The sequence below is a fragment of the Nilaparvata lugens genome, chromosome 13, assembly GCF_014356525.2.
Source record: "Nilaparvata lugens isolate BPH chromosome 13, ASM1435652v1, whole genome shotgun sequence".
Taxonomy (NCBI): Eukaryota; Metazoa; Arthropoda; class Insecta; order Hemiptera; family Delphacidae; genus Nilaparvata; species Nilaparvata lugens.
In genome coordinates, this window is record NC_052516.1 from 4,136,558 (window position 1) to 4,158,012 (window position 21,455).

At 35.2% G+C, this 21,455-nt stretch overlaps 1 long non-coding RNA gene across 4 annotated transcripts in view; it reads left to right on the forward strand.

Moving 5' to 3' along the window:
* LOC120353976 overlaps window positions 1–17,393 on the forward strand; it is a 21,351-nt gene extending 3,958 nt beyond the window's left edge. The window contains exons 1-3 of one of the 4 annotated variants that reach the window (XR_005572707.1): window positions 38–966; window positions 2,922–3,068; window positions 16,699–17,393. This is a non-coding gene — a long non-coding RNA (uncharacterized LOC120353976). Of the gene's footprint in view, window positions 1–37; window positions 967–1,176; window positions 1,462–2,921; window positions 3,069–16,698 lie in introns of those variants that run through there. The other 3 variants (XR_005572705.1, XR_005572706.1, XR_005572708.1) reach the window with 3 other exon arrangements.
* The last annotated feature ends 4,062 nt before the right edge of the window (window positions 17,394–21,455 follow it).

Sequence of the window (21,455 nt, forward strand, 5' to 3'; positions counted from 1 at the left end):
AATTGAGTTTTTTTTTAAAAAAAAACGTTGCAGATACCTTCAAATTGTGGTAAAAATCTTTGTTCATGTTTTTCTGAGTGTGCAAAAAAAATCTCGGTAGGTCTATACCACTTATTAATTCATCATAATGAAGAGACTAGCCAAGTTAAGTTTTCAAGATTGTCATTCTCTCGAAAAGTTTTTGAAAAATGGTTGATAACTTTTTTATATGTTTAATTTCCATAGAGAAAATAGCAAAATCATTTGAAAAACTTATAGCAAACCAAATGTTTCATTAGGCTATTTAATAGTTTATAAGCATTTAAAACAATTTGAGACGATGGAACAGGCCAATCCAATATCGTGATTGATGACCAGGGTTCCCCGGATAGATCGTGTCAAAAATTAAAACTGTATTTTACATATATATGGCGGCGTCACAGACCAGCATAGTCATCATTGAAAAAATCCTCTAAAGAATAAAAACTCCTCCAATGAGCCACCTTGATAGGCGTGCTGAGATAGCCTATATACCGGTACCGTATTTCTCTTTTTTTTCTTTCTTGTTTGGAAACATTATTCTCAATAATCATAGGTAAACCACAGAATTACAAATTAATTGTAATTACACATAATTATATGAGTTTTCTCTGAGGTAAACTAATTAATAAAGTTAGTGTAATGAGTACTGGAGGTGCCCCGGAGCCGACTGGCGGGGAATTACAATAGCTTTCCTTCGCAGGCAATAAGATTTTTTAACAGCTTTCCTAGACCAATTCAGGAAACACGGAACTCTTGGTTCTATACAACTTTGAAAAATAAACTCCTGGAAAAGCCACTCTACTCACTACAGGAGTTTTACAGTGAACCTCTTTTTAGGAGTCAAGCACCTCCACAGCGTGAATGACCATGTAGGTTATTTTTATTGAGAATTCCGACACTGCCTATCTGGAAACCCCAGTCATTGGCAACGACCTCAAGTATCAAGTAAGTAAGTAAGTTTCTAATAATTTTCAATTTTGTCAGGTTATGCTCATTTTGTGACTACTTGTGACAAAATAATTCAGACGACAAAAGTAACTACTGCTGCCAACAGAATGAACAATATTCAACTTTGAGCGATTCTGAAGCTAGTTAGTGTAATTTGATGTTGTTTGGTTGGCAGCGGTTCCTCCACTTCCCCTTTTGACCTGTTGAATTTTGTATTAACTTTTCACAACTTCGCCATCTTGGAATACGATTTTTTTCTATACCTATTTGCACTGAAATAGAGTTTTTACTAACAATTCATGATATAAAGGGTAAATTGTTATGAAAAATGTTTCTTATATATTGTTTCATCGTTTGTGCACATAGAAAGCTCTTATTTTCGAGTTATTTTTTTTTCAAATCGAACTGTGATACTTGACGGCTCTTCAAGACATCAAACTTGATATGATTGACCAAGTTTTTATCTTTACAACCTATTTTTTACGAATTAAAGTTGGTTGATTGTCATAATATGTTCAAAAATGTGTATAGATTGATTTTTTTATTTTTTTAAAAGTCCGGATCGATCGTAATTTACTAATTTCTTGATCTCCTCATCTGTATAGCTTGCGGTGGAATTCAGCAATAATTTGAATTCGATTTTCATCGCTTTTAGTGCCGGTTGCTCAAAAGCCGGTTATATTTTAATCGTGATTTATTCCACAAGAACCAATCAGAGATGCCGTCTTATCAAAAAGGCCTTCTCTGATTGGCTCTTGTGAAATTAATCACGGTTAAAATTTAACCAGGATTTGTGCAACCGGGCCTTTGTGTTTGATTTTTTTCTTTTTAATTAAACATTTGAAATTATATTATATTGATGAATATTTTTATTAACAATAAGTAGCCTATTATTTCTCATTATTATTTGATAACTTATGTAGGCTATACCGTATTATGAAAGAAATATATTATTTATTATATTCATAATTCATGTAACTTGAATATTTTTGCGGTTCAAAAGGAACAAGTTCTTGTTCTTTATAAAATTAGTTGACATGAAAACTCACTTGCAACATGAAATTAATAAAGATTTGTTATACTATTTTAAATCGAGTGAGTAGGCCTAATTATTACTCACTTAAATTCTGATAATATAGACTAAGACCCAGTCGCACAAAAGCCGGTTAAATTTTAACCGTGATTAATTCCACGAGAACCAATCTGAGAAGCCGTTTTTTTTGTCAAAAAAGCCTTTCGACTTCGGAGAAGCCGTATTTTTCAAAAATGCCTTCTCCAATTGGTTCTTATGGAATTAATCACGGTTAAAATTTAACCGGCTTTTGTGCAACCGAGTCTAATAGTCACTATTCATTACATGCTACAAGCGTATTGTGTGACTACAATAAGTATTTTCAATTTGAAAGTTGCTTCGTTTTCGATGTATTTTCAAGAATATTATTTCCGTATATTCTATTGGAGTGATCCGTGGTCTAGTGGATAGAGTGCTTGCGTAGCAGCCTATAGGTCCCCGGTTCAAATCCGCTCACCACCAAAAGTTTTTGACCAGGTCATTCTCGTGTTATCGAATGGAAACTTTAAAATAGTCGAAAGATGACAGTCGTAAGGGCCATTAAATAATATTTAGGTGAGCTGGGACCTTCCCGCAAAAGACCGACCCCCCCCCCTACCATCAAATACGAATTTTCTCAATATTGAATTATTATAGAAATAACTTTGATTTAAAAATGGCATGAATGCTGGAACTAGTTGTGCTTATGTAAATAAGTTTGAAAAGAGGGTACTTGTTATTTCTATATAAATTTAACAAATTTAAATTAATAATTTAATAAATTTAAATTTCTAGTAGCCCTGCTATTAGAGTAGTCAACTCAATATTATTTAATGAAATAGCGGACTGCAATTTATGTTATATGTATCCTGGTAAGTTATAGGGATCTTTTTATTTTCAGTGAATTCAAGCCATAAAATGGATGATCGTGAAAAACCTGTGCCCTAAAGAAGCTGCCAGCGGACTCCAACTGTTTGAAGGAATGCACTGATACTCTTGGAGTCTCAATTTATCATACGGAGTCATCAATAACCGGAGATACAATCAGGTTAGTTTCAAATTTGACATAACTTCTAAATGTTTCTACAATTTTGTGAATTCTTGCTTATCTTCTTTCAGTCTGACATGCATCTGTGGCGCTTTATTGCATCCTGCCAAATTAAACTTTGGTTGCACAGAAGTCTGTTAAATTTTAACCATGTGACATGCATCTGCGGCGCTTTATTGCATCCTGCCAAATTAAACTTTGGTTGCACAGATGTCTGTTAAATTTTAATCATGTGACATGCATCTGCGGCGCTTTATTGCATCCTGCCAAATTAAACTTTGGTTGCACAGAAGTCTGTTGAATTTTAATCATGTGACATGCATCTGTGGCGCTTCATTGTATCCTGCCAAATTAAACTTTGGTTGCACAGAAGTCTGTTAAATTTTAATCATGTGACATGCATCTGTGGCGCTTTATTGCATCCTGCCAAATTAAACTTTGGTTGCACAGAAGTCTGTTAAATTTTAACCATGTGACATGCATCTGCGGCGCTTTATTGCATCCTGCCAAATTAAACTTTGGTTGCAGAGAAGTCTGTTAAATTTTAATCATGATTAACTCCAAGGTTTTCAAGGATGAGAGGTAGAAAGGACTTAATTCCGCCTAATGGAGATTTATTCTTTTTCATCCATGAGAACCAATCAGAGAAGGCTATTTTGAAAAGAAGGCTTCTCTGATTGGTTTTTTGTAATTTTATTTCTGATTGGTTTTTGTGGAATTAATCACGGTTAAAATTGAACCGGCTTTTGTGCAACCGGCACTTTGCTTGGTTTCTGCGACCTTTCCTTGATAATATACTTCTAACGTTAAAACTGGATTCCTAGACAACAGTGAAAATATAATTCCCATATTGTTAGAACAGGTTTTTGTGCAACCGGCACTTTGCTTGGGTTCTGCGAGCTTTCCTTGATAATATGCTTCTAACGTTAGAGTTGGATTCCCACACAACAGTGAAAATATATTTCACTGTTAAAAATATAAATAAATATTAAATATATATATATATATAAGTTCTAATGGGATTAACCATCCTCGCTTCTTGAAATTATACCAAGTAGCAAAAACCTTTTTTTTAAATATTAATATAATATTAAACTTATTGATAAGTAAATATGTTTTAACATTATGTGGAACTAACTAACCTAACTCGTGGAAATTATATAGAATAGAAAGAATGCTCTATTATTCAAGTTAACACAATAGCCTACAATATAAACAAACAAACATTTTCGGCGTCATTAGACAATCGCCGGCCACGCTAAACTCGTGGAAATTTTAGTATTTTCACTGTCTTGTGGGAGTCGATTCCTGTATAGTGTCTCCTCTAGTTTATATATTCTTCATGTTTCCTTTTCTTAACTAGTATAGTCATAACCGCCATGTATATTGCGAATGTTTTTTTTTAATGTGTACATATGTATGCTATTGCTGAGTTTTATAAATCTTGGACTTTATTTTTATAGTTTTATAAATCTCTAAAGAGTTGTCTAAAGAGTTTTATAAATCTCTAAAGAGTTGTCTAAAGAGTTTTATAAATCTCTAAAGAGTTGTCTAGAGAAATTTATCTTTCACACTTTGATGATGATGATTTCTATTATTTTGTTCATTTATTATTTCTATGTAATAAGGTAATTGCTCTTACGACTCATCCCTCAGCACAAGCTTATGCTTTAAGAGGGATGGATCTTTTTTCATTGGTTTGTATAAGTTTATTAGTACAAGATTTTGCAGTATTGTATATTATTATTTTGTTTGATATGATTGGTTAATAAAATTTATTTAGAGAGTTTTATAAATCTTTTTTTAATGTGTACATATGTGTGCTATAAATGATTTTTATAAATCTTGGACTTGCAAGATTCTTGACAATGCTGTCAAAGAATGCGTAAATATCATGCGATTCTCTGCTAAGCTTCAAGCCGCTACTATAACATTGCGCTGTCACATAACTCAGCAACCTATAGTGAGTTCCACGTTATAATGGCAGTGAAGAAAGATAGGGGAGAAACGTTGCCAAACCTCTGTCTTGTCAATGTCTTCTATAGACGGTACCGTAGCAGATACAGGTTTATTTATGTAATATTAACTGTTCATTCTCGTTTAAAATAATAATCAATTATATTTTATTAAGCAATAAATTGATTTTTTCAATAATTTCATAATTAAGATGACATATTTTGTTAATTGATTATCAATATTCTACATTGTTGAAAGGTGAATAATGAATGAATGAAAAAAAGTCCTCTACTTAACAAAGATAAGAATAAAAAACAAAAAATCATAAAAAACATTTCATATGCATAATTAATTATTCAAGGAAATAAGAAAACAAACTAAGCCATTCAATTATGGCATAACCGAGAAGGTTGTCTGCCAGGAGTCGGTTATCAATATACTTGTGGAAAATTTTAAAATATTAAGAGAAAAATATACACTAAAAAAGGTGTATAAAAGGTGATCTAGTAACAGAGCAAAGCGAGAAAGAGATAGCGTTATCTGCTTTGTTGAATAATAGACAAGGATAGCAATACCATTGCTAATCAAACACTGCCATTATAACGTGGACTTCACTATAAGGGTATGATCTCATTAGATGTGCGTGTATGTACGACGCGATCTATCCAGGAGTACCTGGTGATTGATCCATAAGACATTAAAAATTAAATTATGTGCAAGTGCACGTTAGATCATGCATGAGTCAAGAAACAAAATCTGGGAACAGCCATGGAATTGTGGCTTGCATGTAGCTGCTCACACTAGATGCTACCAGCAAGTGCACGCGTTCAGTGTGAGTGTTCCCATTGCTCTTTCCACATTTTGCTTTTCATCTGCGCGCTTGATCATGCACGAGCCGAGAAACAAAATATGGAAACAGCCATTGAAACACGTCTTCACGCATGTATCTGCTTACACTGAACTCTCCAACAAGTGCACGCGTTCAGTGTGAGTGTTCCTATTGCTCTCTCCAGATTTTGTTTCCCATCTGCGCGCTTGGTCATGCATGACCACGCTGGCACTTGCACATACACGCATCCAATGTGATCATACCCTAAGGCTCAACTCACACTTACGCGACTCAGGTCGAGAAGAGACTCGACTCTGGTGGAGAGCATGTGTTTTCAAATGGTGACGTCGCGGAGACTAGAATCGACTGGTCTGAGTGTCACCATTTGGAAACACATGCTCTCGACTGGAGTCGAGTCTCTTCTCGACCTGAGTCGCGTAAGTGTGAGTTGAGCCTAATATTGCGCTATAACGTATCTCAGCAACGTAATAAGCTTAACTTTATCAAAGTGCAGTTTGTAAGATGCATTTCTCCACAGCTGCTGTGGTGAAAAGTCTAACGCACTTCGTTTTATCGTACAGAAAAGATATCAAGAAGGTATCCCATGGTATAAGGCATTTATGTTCCAGATTTCACTGTTAAATATAGATAGATAGATAGATATTACGTCTGGTTGGCCTCAACGGCGTCAGACAAGTCAAAGTGCTAGCAAAAGCGAGACACCATTAATTTTTCATGAAATTCATATCTAGTAGATAATTACTATTTGTATTTGACTCTATTTATAACTCAAGCCCTCCTAGTAACTATTTTATGTGAAGCTTTATATGACGCTGGTAGTCTCTCATACTGTGCCGTTCTTACACTCTCACCCGGCCAATAATAGACAGTAATCGGCTTGAGTTAACAAAATTCGGCTTGAAATTTGGAACATAAACGACCTATACTATGGGATATCTTCTTACGCTGTTTTTTCTCCATGATTCGATGTTAATTTCGAGGGTGAAGTTTGTAATCTCTTCTTGGTAGAATCTGTGATACGTTATACCATAGAGAAACAATAGCGTAAGTAGATATCCCATGGTATAGGGCGATTATGTCGCAGCTTTTACTGTTATCTCAAGCCGATTACTGTCGATTATCGTCGATATTTTACTGTTTTGACCGGGTAAGAGTGTTTGAACAGCACAAATATTGATTGATTGATTGATTGATTGATTGATTGATTGAGTACTTTATTTATGTAGATTACAATATATACTGTCTTATACACTTATATACAATAGCTTACAATACAGCAAAATTATCGATGAATTTACATAATATAGACTAAGAAAATAATTATTGAACTGTATATGATATGATAAAGCAGTTTGTAATATAATAACTATAGATAATAATCATATTGTTATGCATCTACATAAATTGGCGGAGCTTTGGACATATCAATGTCCATTCTTCGGAAAGAATATTAAAAATATCCTCCCCATTAACTCTCTACCAAAACGTTAATTTCGTTATTTAAACTAAGGATTTATTTATTAATGGAAATATTGTAAAAGTTTTAATCAATATGAATATTAAAGAGAAAAAAAAACAGATAATTGATAGAGTAAAATAATTATATAGTCAAATTTAGTCAATATAGTCAATTACATAATCAAATAATTGATTAATAGAATGAAGTAGGCTGAAAGTAGATCAGGGTTATCAACTTTCAGTAATATACAGCATTATGCAGTGGATAATTGAAATAACATGAGTTTATATAATATATATATATACAATTCGTTCTATAACATGGTTTAAAGGTTTGTATTTGTGGGATGGGTGGGGGATGGATGTCATGTGATCGTTCTAGGGCCGGACAGTTTCAGTCATTTGTTCCAAAAGATGTTTTTTTAAAGTTAGGATGAAGCTCGCTCGGCTCTCGATGGACCTGATAGAAACAGGAAGTGCATTCCATGCACGACAGGCACTGACTAAGAAGGATTTTGTGAAAATAGTAGTTCGATGATTGGGTATCCTTAAAGTACTTTCTCCGGTTCTAGTATGTGAAGCATCTATCCTCCTACCTTCAGAGACAAATTTGAAATCATCTTTGAAATAGTTTGGATTACCGTATATCAAGATATCTCTAACAAGCTTGACTATTCGAAAAAGCCTCTGATCGGGAAGCTTTAATGTTGAACTAGCAATGTGGGCTGGGGTGATATGATCATGGCGTTGGAGAGAGTAGACGAAACGTAGACAATAATTTTGGCAACGCTGTAGTTTATCATTCAGAGTGACTTGCATATCGTTAAGAACAGAATTACAATACATTAAATGTGGGAAGATGAGAGATTGAACCAATAATAATTTAATGTTTCTAGGGAGGATATCGTGCATTTTCTTCAATGCATGCATGGCTGAGAATACCTTTTTACAAGTTTTGTTCACTTGTTCTGACCAGTCAAGAGTATTATTCATAATAATGCCTAAATTTTTAACTGAGCTACAGTAAGGAATGTCATTACCGTCTACACTAATTTTGTGAATCGATTCAAGGTCAATATTGTTTATAAGACGAGAATATCCAATTATAATGGGTTGTGTTTTGATGGGATTAAGCTTAAGGCCATTTTTCTTTGTCCATTCCACTATCGAATTGATATCCTGATTCATTATTCCAACTGTTTCATTAATTTTTGTTATGGGACAGCTTAAATAGATTTGAAGGTCGTCTGCATAAGTATGGAAACTGGAGAATTTGATAATGGAAGAAAGGTCATTAGCATACAAAGTGAAGAGGAGAGGGCCTAAAATTGAACCTTGTGGTACTCCATGCATAACGTTTTTCCAAGTTGACTTTTTGTCACCGACAGATACACATTGTTTCCTACCTAATAGATAGGATTTAAACCAAACTAACGAGTTGTGACTGAAACCAAGAATAGCCAACTTATTCAGAAGGACTGTATGATCAACAGTATCGAATGCTTTAGAAAAATCAAATAGGGTGAGGATGGTGCATTTTCTTTGGTCCATAGCTAACCTTATATCATCAGTGACACGAAGCAGAGCTGTCTCAGTTGAATGGAACTTTCTAAAGCCTGATTGAAAGTTATGAAGCTTACTATTGTTGTCTAGAAATTTTACAACTTGAGCATGAATGAGTCTTTCTAGCACTTTGGACAATGCAGGTAAAATACTGATTGGTCTAAAATCCTCAACTTTATTGGGTGATGGAACTTTATTTAGAGGGCGAACCAGAGCAAACTTCCAGTTTTCAGGGAAAATGCCTTCTTCAAGTGACTTGTTGAAAATGTATGTAATGGTTGGTAAAACAGCAAATAACATCTTCTTGATAAATTTAATAGGAATTTTGTCTACACCCATAGCATTACTATGAATACGTTGAATTGCTCTGAAAGTGTCTTCTTCTGAGATTGGATGGAAATGAAATTGATCAGTGATTGGTAAATCTAAGTTTGTAACCTGCTCTTCAAGATCATCAATGTGATTAGCAATGACAACTTCGTCGCGTTGGTTAGAGTGTGAAACGAAATGGTCATTTATATTATCCAATGGTAAGTCAATTTGTGGATTCGATTTCTCTTTGCCAAGCCCGAATTCTTTTATTCCCTGCCAAAGTGATTTAGAGTCTTGTCTATTGTTTGTCATAAACGAATTCAAGTACCTAATCTTTGAGTTCCGTAATTCCTGTTTAACCCTATTTCTAAGGCTCCTATACTCTATCAAACTGTCCAAGTCAAATGTCTTTTTAATTTTCTATGTGCTTTGTCTCTACGTCCCATCATCTTAAGTATGTCCTCAGTCATCCACGGTACTCGTCGTTTTCTATTAATCCTCCTTGTCACATAAGGTGCATGTTTGTCATACAAAGTCAAAGTCCAATTCTCGAAAGTCTTGACCATGTCATCAACTGAGGGTAATGCTTCAATTTGATGCCATGGAGTCTGAGCCACATCAGTCAGGAAGGCGGCTTCATCAAAGTTTTTGAAGTCTCTATAAGTGATAATTTTCTGTTCTGGCTTGGGTATCTTATGGGAAAGTACACAGTAGATCAAATCATGTCTAGAAATAGCTGGGACTGAGATTTGGCCTGCTTGAACAACCTCATTGGGATCACTAACAATGAGAAGGTCAATGAGTGTGTCTGATTCATTGGTATGATGAGTTGGATCGAGAGGTAAAATAGTCATGTTTAGGCATTGGAAAATTGTAGTCAGTTGAAAGTAGTCAAAGTTACGATTTGTCATGTTCAAGTCGGTGTTCATATCCCCCATAACTAGTATACGGTTATAACAAGGCATAAGAGAAAGCAAGGCACTTTCGAAATCTGTGAAATGACCTATTTTTGGTGGGCGATAACAGATACCAACGAGTAATTTATCAGTACTAGATAAGGATAATTCAAGTAGCATAAACTCTGGTCTGGAACAATACTCTTGTTTAGATGTGATTAAAACTTTTGTTTTGATACCTTCTTTCACATAAATTGCTACACCCCCACAAGCTTTATTTAATCTATCATTCCGGAAAAGATTATATCCAGGCAATGCAACAAAATTTGATGAAATACTAGGCTTCAAAAATGATTCGGAAATTCCGATTATATTGAAGTCCTGAAAACGGAAGATTGCTCTGAGTTCATCAATGTGGCAACTGAGGGATTGTACGTTAAGGTGAGCAGCCTTGAAAAGTTTTTTGAAAGAGTGGAGCTTATTTGCTAGAAACATACCTGCGTCATTATTACTATTATTGAAATAATCATACCTACTTGAGGGCGAGCGAGCTGACGTGTCAGTGAGAGGCATCATGGAAGCAGCAGACCAATCGTGAACCGACCTCAGAACAACACATGACGGGGTAAATGGGGATGAAACTGATAAAACTTAACCTAAATGAAAAAGTCTCTTGATTCGAGTGCATTCAGCATGCCTTGACAGTTCGGCTCCCTTCACTATTTAAAGCACTAGTTCAAAACAAAATTCACTAAACACAATAAGATGTAGATGTGTGGAGTTCCGGTGATGAATAATCCTAATGGTGAATAAGACGAAGATTGAGGAAGAACTGGTTGTGGGAGATCTGGTCCAAGTGGAGATAGAGCGAGTAGGTATCCAGTAGTGGAAGAATCGGGTCCAAGTGGAGGTAAGCGAGAAGGAATCCAGTAGTGGAAGATCGAGTCCAAGTGGAGACAGAGAGATATGGAATCCAGTGGTGGAAAATCGAGTCCAAGTGGAAGATGAGAGATATGAATATGAGAGACTATGTGACTAGTGAATATGAGAGACTACCAGCGTCATAAAGCTTCACGGGAAAGAAATACATGAACTATCGGCTTGAGATAACAGTAAAAGTTGCGACATAAACGCCCTATACCATGGGATATCTACTTATGCTATTGTTTCTCTATGGTTATACTATATTTCTGTGATACTAAATGGGTGGCATTATCTCACAAACGTGTCAGGGTTTAATTTTTTCTAGATTTGTAGAGCTTTTACTTCAATTAGGCTCTTCTTAGCTTCTGTTTGAGCTGTCTGCTTCATTCTAATGTTGCACATAAATTCACTCTGTTCTGTTTCACTGGGCTCTTTATACATAGCCATATTTTGTGACTGCCTTTTCCTTTCTTTAAACTATCATCCCCTGCTCTTTTCATCGTAGATGATTTTGTCATGACGTTTCCGATTGTTTTTAATTTCCTTGCCCTATTACCATAGGTAAGGAAAGTATTGCTTTCCGAAAAAAATTAAGGTACCCCAATTTCTAAATTTCTATAAGTTTCAAGGTCCCCTGAGTCCAAAAAAAGTGGTTTTTGGGTATTGTGCGTCTGTGTACACGATATCTCGTCTCCCAATCAACGGAATGACTTGTAATTTGGAACTTAAGGTCCTTACACTATAAGTATCCGACACGAACAATTTAAATCAAATGCAATTCAAGATGGCGGCTAAAATGGCGAAAATGTTGTCAAAAACAGGGTTTTTCGCGTTTTTATCGAAAACGGCTCCAACGATTTTGATCAAATTTATACCTGAAATAGTCATTGATAAGCTCTATCAACTGCCACAAGTCCGATATCTGTAAAAATTTCAGGAGCTTCGCCCCATCTATGCAAAGTTTGATTTTAAATTCCCAATTATCAGTCTTCAGATGGAAAAAAATAATGGAAAGTTTTCAAGTGGAAAAGATTGAGCATGAGAATCTCTACAATTAATGCTTAGTAACATTTTCACCTAAAAATGGAAATAAGCTCGAAATTCGAGAAAATGTGATTATATAATATTGCAAACTGTTGGCAACTGTTGATTCTATTAAATTATTCACTATGAAGAGATATAGCAGACCTCGTGTGTCTCCAGCGTTATGGTCCTGTCACCAGCTGGCTCAGATCTTAAAATAGTAGACTTGAGATGCGCGTGAACACTAGCGTCAGGTGATCAATTTTCATAACGGCAAGGAAAGTTGTGTGAGTGCGCCACACCAGATTTTTATAGTTTGGTTGGGGTTCAATTGAAAGTTACCCATTTCTTTTCCGCTGACCTCTTCTTAGCTTCTATTTGTGCGGTCTGCTTTACTCTAAAGCTGCGTACACATATTCGCGCTTCCAACCCGCACCGAGCACGCTCCTCCCTCGTACCGCCCTCGTACCACCATCGAACCACAGTCGCTCCGCCCACGCACCCATCATGAACGTTACGGAAGATGTTAGATCTTCTCGCGTTCCCCGGTCGAACCACTCTTGCTCGCCGGTCGATCATCAATCGCTCTGCTGGAGTGACGTTCGGTTGCGGAGCAGAGCGAAAGTCTGTACGCACCTTAATGTTGCACAAAAGAGTAGAATAATTTTTCAATTTGCCCGTCGATGTAATAAATACTTATTTTGAGTGATGACTATTTATGTGTTTGAATTGGCACAGTTAGTTTTATAGGATTTTATTCTTGAGGAACTAGACCTAATGTACATTGAAATGTATTTATTGGTGGATTAACATATTCTATTCTATAAGGTCTCTCAATTTTGTTTCACTCAACTGTTTTTACATTGTCTTATTTTGTGACCGTCTTCTCCAATCTCTTTCTTCAGTCTATCATCCTCTGCTGTTTTCATTGTAGATTTTCCTCAATAGTTACGACTGTATCACTATGGCTCAACTCACGCGACTCAGGTCGAGAAGAGACTCGACTCTAGTCGAGAGCATGTGTTTTCAAATGGTGACAGTCGCGGAGACTAGAGTCGACTAGTCTGAGTGTTACCATTTGGATACACATGCTCTCCACTAGAGTCCAGTCTCTTCTCGACCTGAGTCGCGTAAATGTGAGTTGAGAATTTGTCTGTATATCAAGTTGTTTGTCTGTATATCAAGTTGTTTGTCTTCTTTCTTACTTGTGTGACTTTTTTCTTTTTGTTCTTTATTGAATCCTGAACTTGACATGTTGCATGCCTCTTGAGCCTTGCTCAAAAATGTGTGGCTTTACGCAACTAAATTGTAATAATAATAATATTGATTCTTTATCACAAATGACAATGTATTGTCAGGTCTTGCAAGACCCATTGCTTACTAGCAATTACGACAGAAACTGTAGCTGATTTGACAATGTCCATGTATTTTTGTGAACTTTTTGTGTAGTTGAGAAGTTGATATTGTGGTAATTATTCATATTGAATGAAAAAGACTAAGAAATTGTCAAAAAACCACTGATTTATTAACTCTCAAGTTTATCAGAGATTGACAATGGTGTAATAACCGAAACCGGTCTTTCTAATTATCAATAAATCAGTGTTTTTTTTTGACAATTTCTTAGTCTTTTTCATTCAATATTTTTGTGAATACCATGTCAAATAAATTCCATTCTATTATATTCTGTTCGACTTTTCCAAAATGTTTTAGTTTGATTATGATTTATCATTTTTAATGATATTGCTGTAATATCATTTGTATAATGGAATTTGTCATGTAAGTGACATATGATATTGAATAAAATTTGATTTGATTTCGGACTATGTGTAACCTTATCTAAATTTGGAAGAGGAATAGCACAAGGTTACCTTATTTTTCCTCTCCCTATCATTTCAATGATGTACTTATTGTATGGATGAAGAAAGATGAATAGTCTAAAGATTGGAGTTGTTCTATTCTGTGAATAGGGTTCTTTCAAAGTCTGTGTTGTACTCGTATATCCCTTTCATTCACCATCATCAATTTCTTTCTCTTTTTTCTTCATTCATCCTTTTAGGATTATCTTTTTGGATAAGAGAAAATTATTTCTTTTCAATTGAAGGCATAATCTAATTTTTTAAAGCGTGGATTATTTTTTTTCTCTATTATTGTATAAAACTAGGAAACAACCAATGTAACTAGCTGATTGCAACTCTCACCAGCGGGCAAGGCTTGATTCCTTTTGCTGGTGATGCCGGATTACCATTGAGAATCTAATTATGATTTTGGTATTATTTATGCTTAATTTTTATTTTAATTATTTTATACTTTTTATTATAAAATTATGTATTTTCTTTTATTATGTTTTGAATATGTATTTATTGTATGGCAAATAAATGATTTGATTTGATTCAGCTGATTTTGCCTTCATACTCTCTTTTGTTTCATTTCTTCACACCAGCTTTATTTCTCTCTTAACCATTAGGGTGGAATGATAGAGGACCAGTTGCACAAAAGCTTGTTTAATTTTAACAGTGATTAAATGTCACAAGAACTTATCAGAAACACAGCTGTCTCTGATTGGTTATCGTGGCATTTAATCACTGTTAAAATTTAACAGGTTTTTGTGCAACCGGGACAGAGCATTGCTGTATTTTATGTGTTTCTTCTAATCAATCACATCTCTAACTACTGTAGCTAGAGTTTGGCATGAAAATACTGATAGTTTGCATCTTTTTAAGCAGTAAAATGGTATTATAATTTTTGAGCACTTTTATGTTTGTGTTTGTTCTAAAGCTGCGTTTACACCAAAGTTATTAACAAAATGTTAATAACTTAATCCTTATAGATTCTATTAAAATTGAACTTTACTTATCATACACATGATGAACATATGTGTTTGTCAAGTTCCGTTCAATCTAATAGAATCTATAAGGTGCAAGTTATTAACATTTTGTTAATAACTTTGGTGTAAATGCAGCTTAACTCTCACACTGCTAACTAGCTAAAGTGCGAGATAAATTTCTTTTAACACGGCTCTTTCTCAAAGACGGAGAGGTCCGATGCTCTATCCTCCACTAATCTCTCCCACTACCTAGCAGCATTCTCCTTCTTTTGTGTCTGTGTGAGAGAGCTTTGTAACGCTTCGCTCCCCTCCACTGGCAATGTTCCAAAGTGATATGTTTGTGTATGTTACAGAGATGTGTTCATCACAAGAACCTGAAGCGAAATGACATGGCGCATCCAATTGTGCGCAGGATGTCCGTCTGTGACTATGCTACAAACTGTGGAGGGAGAATTGGGTTTCTCCTCTTCATGTTAAAAGTAATTTATCTCGCACATTAGAGTCTAGCATGAAAGCACTTATAGTTTGAATCTTTTTAACCAGTAGGTTGATATGTTAGAGCACTTTTCTCTAATCTATCACATTTCTAACTAGCTAGAGTCCAACATAAAATTCACTAACAGTTGGCATAACACGCAGGAGCATGGGTCACAGAATACATACAGAATGGAAACTATCAATCAAACGCCTATCCAACCAATGCTTTTTACATGTCGCGAATACTATAGTGTGGTCCACGTTATAATGGCAGTGGGTAAAGATAGGAGAATAGCGATGCCGATTCTCTGAATGAATTAATTATATTTCTACACAGTCAAAAACATAATCGGCATCGTTGTGGACCTAGAAAAAGATAGTACCACCGGCTTTGTCGAATGATAGACAAGGATAGCAGAACCAAAGTTGAACAAATACTGTCATTATAACGTGAACCTCACTATAGACACGTCACGTGACTGCGCCATCTTGTTAGAAATTAAAGTACTGGTCTTTTGATTGGCTCGCGGCGGTGAACGAGACCGATTGATCCGGATCAGTAGAGTGATCCGAACCTCCCATCTATTCAATTACTAGTAGTTCTGTGAACAGTAGACCTCGCGCAGTTCCCAAACCATAAGCACATCCACACTGATACACTAACTATTTATTTGATCAGATCATGCTTACACAAGATTTAATTATCATATAACGCTTTCCGGAATTTAGCGCGAGAAAACCAGAAGATGTCTAGGCACCCAGACGAGCTGTTATAAGTTCTTTGCATCCTATTATTTAATAGTGCATGAAAATCGCATTCAATGAGGCATGCAATTTATAGTCTACATAGCTGCCAATTTTTTACCAAGTTGCGTTGAGATATTGAATTGCATGCAATTTATAGTCAACTCGACAGCTGATTTATGATGAATAATTCTATAGTCTGATTTTCACTCTAATATTGACGTATGAAGGAGGCTCTTTTTTCCTTTTATATTATCCTTGAAATGCAAAATTTCCAAAAACCTTGTATATACGTCGAAGCGCAATTTAAAAAGGAACATACCTGCCAAATTTCATGAAAATCTATTACCGCGTTTCGCCGTAAATGCGCAACATATAAACATTTAAACATTAAGAGAAATGCCAAACCGTCTACTTGAATCTTAGACCTCACTTCGCTCGGTCAACAATGCTGAACTTTCTTACAAAATAGCGGATTTTTGTTACAGGATACTAACCGAGTTTCCATTCTGTATGTATTCTGTGCATGGGTTAAGGACGCACGAAGACTAGAATTATTGAAAACTATTCAAGAATCTAAAAATTGCCCTGTCTATTTTACAGGAAGGATCGGGAGACAGCCTTAGGGATCTTTGGCTGTAGCACTAGGAAATATGCCTGATATTATCGGTTCATATTGACCCACTCCCCGCGATTACTAAAATAATAGCTGTCGTTTAAATAAATACCGTAATGACGTTTTCTTCTTAGTGCTGGAAATCAGCGAGTGGAATCACTACCTCCGTAAACAAAGCCATAGTGCATTCTGGTGACGTCAGCACAGGTAGGGCTCCTACACCAATAAAAATTTATTGATTTCAGCTGATCTATATCAGCTAGTGTTTTTATTGGTGTAGGAGCCCTACCTGTGCTGACGTCACCATCAACCACCTGACATGCACTATGGCTTTTGTAAGGGTGGGAAAATGAAAAACAAGAAAAGATTGTACAGGTTTTTGATATTAAAAACAAATCAATAAATTATTTTATTACGAAATTAGAATTGTAATTAGAATTTATTACGAAATAATAATCAGATGAATATTTCAGGGGCTACTCGCTTTGCTGATCTGTGGTCGCTTAGTCTATGATAATAAAAAATAAACAAAGATTACTATTTAGAATTATAGATCTGAAAAAAATTCAAAAAAAAATGTACAATTAACTATTATCTTACTTTACCTTTACAAGAGTCCCTTGGCCTGCTCTTCAAGGTCCAGTTAAAACACTCCCGAATTTAAATTTAAAATATATATATATATATATAAAAAACTCTGCCAGTTGATTGAATCAAAAACACCAGCTTTCCCTACAAGATTCAAATTCTGAAAATACAATTATGTAGGTTTAAACTGCCCGGACTGTGACAGCCTATAATTGAATTCTCAAGACAGAATCCTACAGGTAACCAATGCCTTAACTCAACAACTCACTTCACAAACGGTTCAAGTATACGGGCCTCGAAAGAAAAATTCCAAATCTATTTATGTGAAAAACACATGCAGCCTTGATTCACAGACCAAAAGTCAACTCACTCTTGTTTGTATAGCATGGAGCTAAAACCCATAATATTGTCTTCACGAAACGTGATAAAACACACGTTTCATCTTTGTACATTGGAGATCTTCTCGCTTTATCAATTATATTTGATAATTAAATCCGCGACCAGATTTCCAATTCACAAAATAATATTTCGAAAATTGAATAGGTTTTGATGTCATGTATGACACTTTGTTTACGGAGGTAGTGGTAGAATGAGGTTTCGGCGGTTTTACCCCATGGCTTCATAAAGTCGTTGTCCGAGTCATACGAATCTGAGAACGCCTTCTCCACCTGCGAGGGCTTTTTCTCTTCAGCGGTCGCCGGAGCTGCTGACGCCTTCGGCTTTTCCTCGGCCGGCTTGCACTGTTTTTTGGCGGGCGTCAACGCAGACGTTGCTTTTGCCGTATCAATGTCCGAAATTATCGACTCGTTGTCAGACGAGTTACCGTTAAGGCTAGCATTGTCGAGATCTGCCACATCCTCATCGCCGTTGATGACGTCATAGAGCACATGACGTCTATGTGGCACAGACTTGTCTATGTGGGGAAAATTCACAAGTATTTATATTATTTATACATGTGTACTGTATTTGTAATGTCTGTGAATAAACTCAATTTGAATTTGAATTTGAACATCCTCATCGCCGTTGTTAACGTCATAGAGAGCACATACTCTTTGCTGTTGATGACGTCATAGAGCAGTTACTCATCGCCGTTGATGACGTCATAGAGTATTCGTCCAGGGAATTCATCCAGGACCTGTGGTTAATCTCGATACATTTCTAATGAATAAATAGAATTCTATTTATTCATTCTAAATGTATCGAATGAATAAATAGAATTATATTTATTTATTCATTAATAGATTCTATTCTATTTATTAGAATAGAATTCTATTTATTCATTCGAAATGTATTGAGATCAGTTAGCCACAGGTCCTGCGGGTTCTTCGCCAGCAGGATGCCCCCTTCACTTGCTGCTTCTCGTCCTTGTTTGTTTTTATATATCTTCCCAGAAACTCGGAGAAACCAGAAACAGAGTATGAGAATTGTCAAAAAATGCATGAAAACATTGCTTTAGAAAATATATTTCTTCTTAAATTATATCCTTCCCACTGGTGAGGTCCCAGAACGCCATATCAAGCAGGTAGTTGTAGTAACTGTCCAGACTGCTTCTCCGTCTTTCTTCATCTTCTTCATATTTCCGAGTTCATCAAGTTGACAAGAAAATAGTGATTCCAATGATAAATTATTTTTTCAATTCACATTTCTATTTTTGTCACCCATAATTTTTCCATTCATATTTTATGTTTGTATCTTATGTGTATATTTGTGATTAAATTTTATAGTTTAACAAAAATGTAGACTATAAGGTTTTAAGTTTATAGTTTTTCAAGATTAAAGTTTATTATGGTTAAAAAAGTTTATAGTTTATTAAATTTTGTTTTTCGTTTCAACCATTCTACTTTTATTTTCTCAATTATTTGATATGATTCTTCTACTATTCATTTTATATGTTTGTATGTTGTGGCGGCCCAGCCTGGTGGTTTAATGTAATGAGAGCCTTAAGGTGCGTACATATTTACGCGCCGCGAACATGAGCAATTCACTTTTAATCAGCTGTTGCCAAGTTTTCTATATCTGTATCTTACCGTTTCTGTGAAAATACAGATATAATCAGCTAATTAAAAGTTAATTGCTCATGTTCGCGGCGCGTTTATCTGTACGCACCTTTATAAATACTGTACGGGTTTTCAAGGTTGCACAAAAGCCGGTTAAATTTTAATTGTGATTATTCCCCGAGAACCAATCAGAGAAGCCGTCTTTTCAAAAACGCCTTCTCTGATTGGTTCTCTTGAAATTAATCTATATTGTATTAGTTGAGATTGTGATTACACAGTACTTTTTTTAAGGAATTTATTAGATAAATCACATGTTACGATTTTATTAAGTACAGTACGGTTCACTAAGTGCGCCACCTTTGAACTATAGTAAGGTCCACGTTATAATGGCAGTATTTGATTGACATTGGTGTAGCTATCCTTGTTTATCATTCGACAAATATGATAGCGCTATCATTTTCCATACCACAACGTTACCAAATCCGTTTTTAACAATGTAGAAATAAGATTAATTAAAGCAGAAGATCGTCAACACTGTTCTCCTATCTTCAATCACTGCCATTATAACGTGGACTTTACTTTAACTACTGAATACAGATTTACCATCCACTACAGGCTTTCTGCAACAATAATAGAATGAAGAGTGCTGAGTTAATTTATACCTCTCTATATAACTATTATCTAGATCGCATACCTTGGATACAGATATATATAGTGAGGTCCACGTTATAATGGCAGTGGAGAAAGATAGGAGAAAAACGTTGCCGATCCTATGAATGTCTTGTCAATGCCTTCTATAGACGGTAGTTAAGGGTTTATTGATGTAATATTAACTATCCATTTTCGTTTAAAATAATCAATCATACTTTTTCAAACAAGAAATCATATTTTTCAATGAATTCATAATGAATTTTCTTGATCAAGATTTTGTTAATTAATTATAATTCTACATTGTTAAAAAACGATTTGGGAGCACAGCAAAGCGAGAAAGAGATAGTGCTATCCGCTTTGTTGAATGATAGACAAGGATATCAATACAATAATTGTTTATCAAACTCTGCCATTATAACGTGGACCTCACTATAGTCATAATAACTGGAGGGATTATTTAATTTATCCTCATCATTCACAAGATAATATTCAACAAAAATGAGATGAATCTCAAGATAAATTTCCATACAAAAACACATTCACTTGAGATACATCTACTGTATTATTATAATATAACGGTGTACACACGTACGTTTGCCTCGGGTGAGCATACGTGTATGGGCTTGCATTCGCACGTGTGGACACTGTTCGCTGAGGCATGTGGGCGAACCGGAACCCTGTCGGTATTTTGGCGTGCTCAAAGGCGCCTCGGGCGAGCATTGAATGTACGTGTGGACGCGATTTTGCCATACGGGTGAGGCAAAACGTAAACATTGAAGGCGTCATAACCTAATTCCAATGAATTAGGTTAATGAATGACAAATAAAATTGTGATCCAATAACTAATTGTAAATTGTAGGATTTTTGTAGGATATGTGGATTGTCAAATATTTAAATAGAAACATGCATGGAGTATATAATTTGTATCATGATTAACAAATTTAGAACTGCATAATTTAAGTGAAAAAAGCTCCTCTACAGGGTTCCTACAAGAAAGTATAGCTCGAATATTATTTTACTGTGGCTATCAAATCATCTTGTGTTTGTTTCATGTTATCAATCAGAGTTGTTAATTAAAATTGTAATCTTCAATATGATATTATAAATTTTAGATAGCTAGGCTATCTATAGAGAGATTTATTCAAACTTTGAACTAGTATTCCCTTAAAGGTAAATCTTGAAGCTAATCTTTTGGAGAATCTTGTTTTGTCATGTGTATGAGCAGAGTTAGTTTAAAATGGGCAGCAATTTAGTATTTGATTCAATTCATGGCTAATTTCCTTAAAGAAGACTGTCAATTTTGTGAGACAGTGTTGAGTGCTTTGATTAGGTCATCAAAACTTCTGGAATTATTGTAGAAATTTTCTTTTTTTGAGATTCAGAATAGATATTGGAAACCAACAAATGAATCGCCTAATGCCAAGAATCTCAAAGTTGAAGCCAATCGTTCTTGTGGAGTTATTGCTTCCCTCATGATGATATCATTTTTTGTTTAGATAACTAGTTGA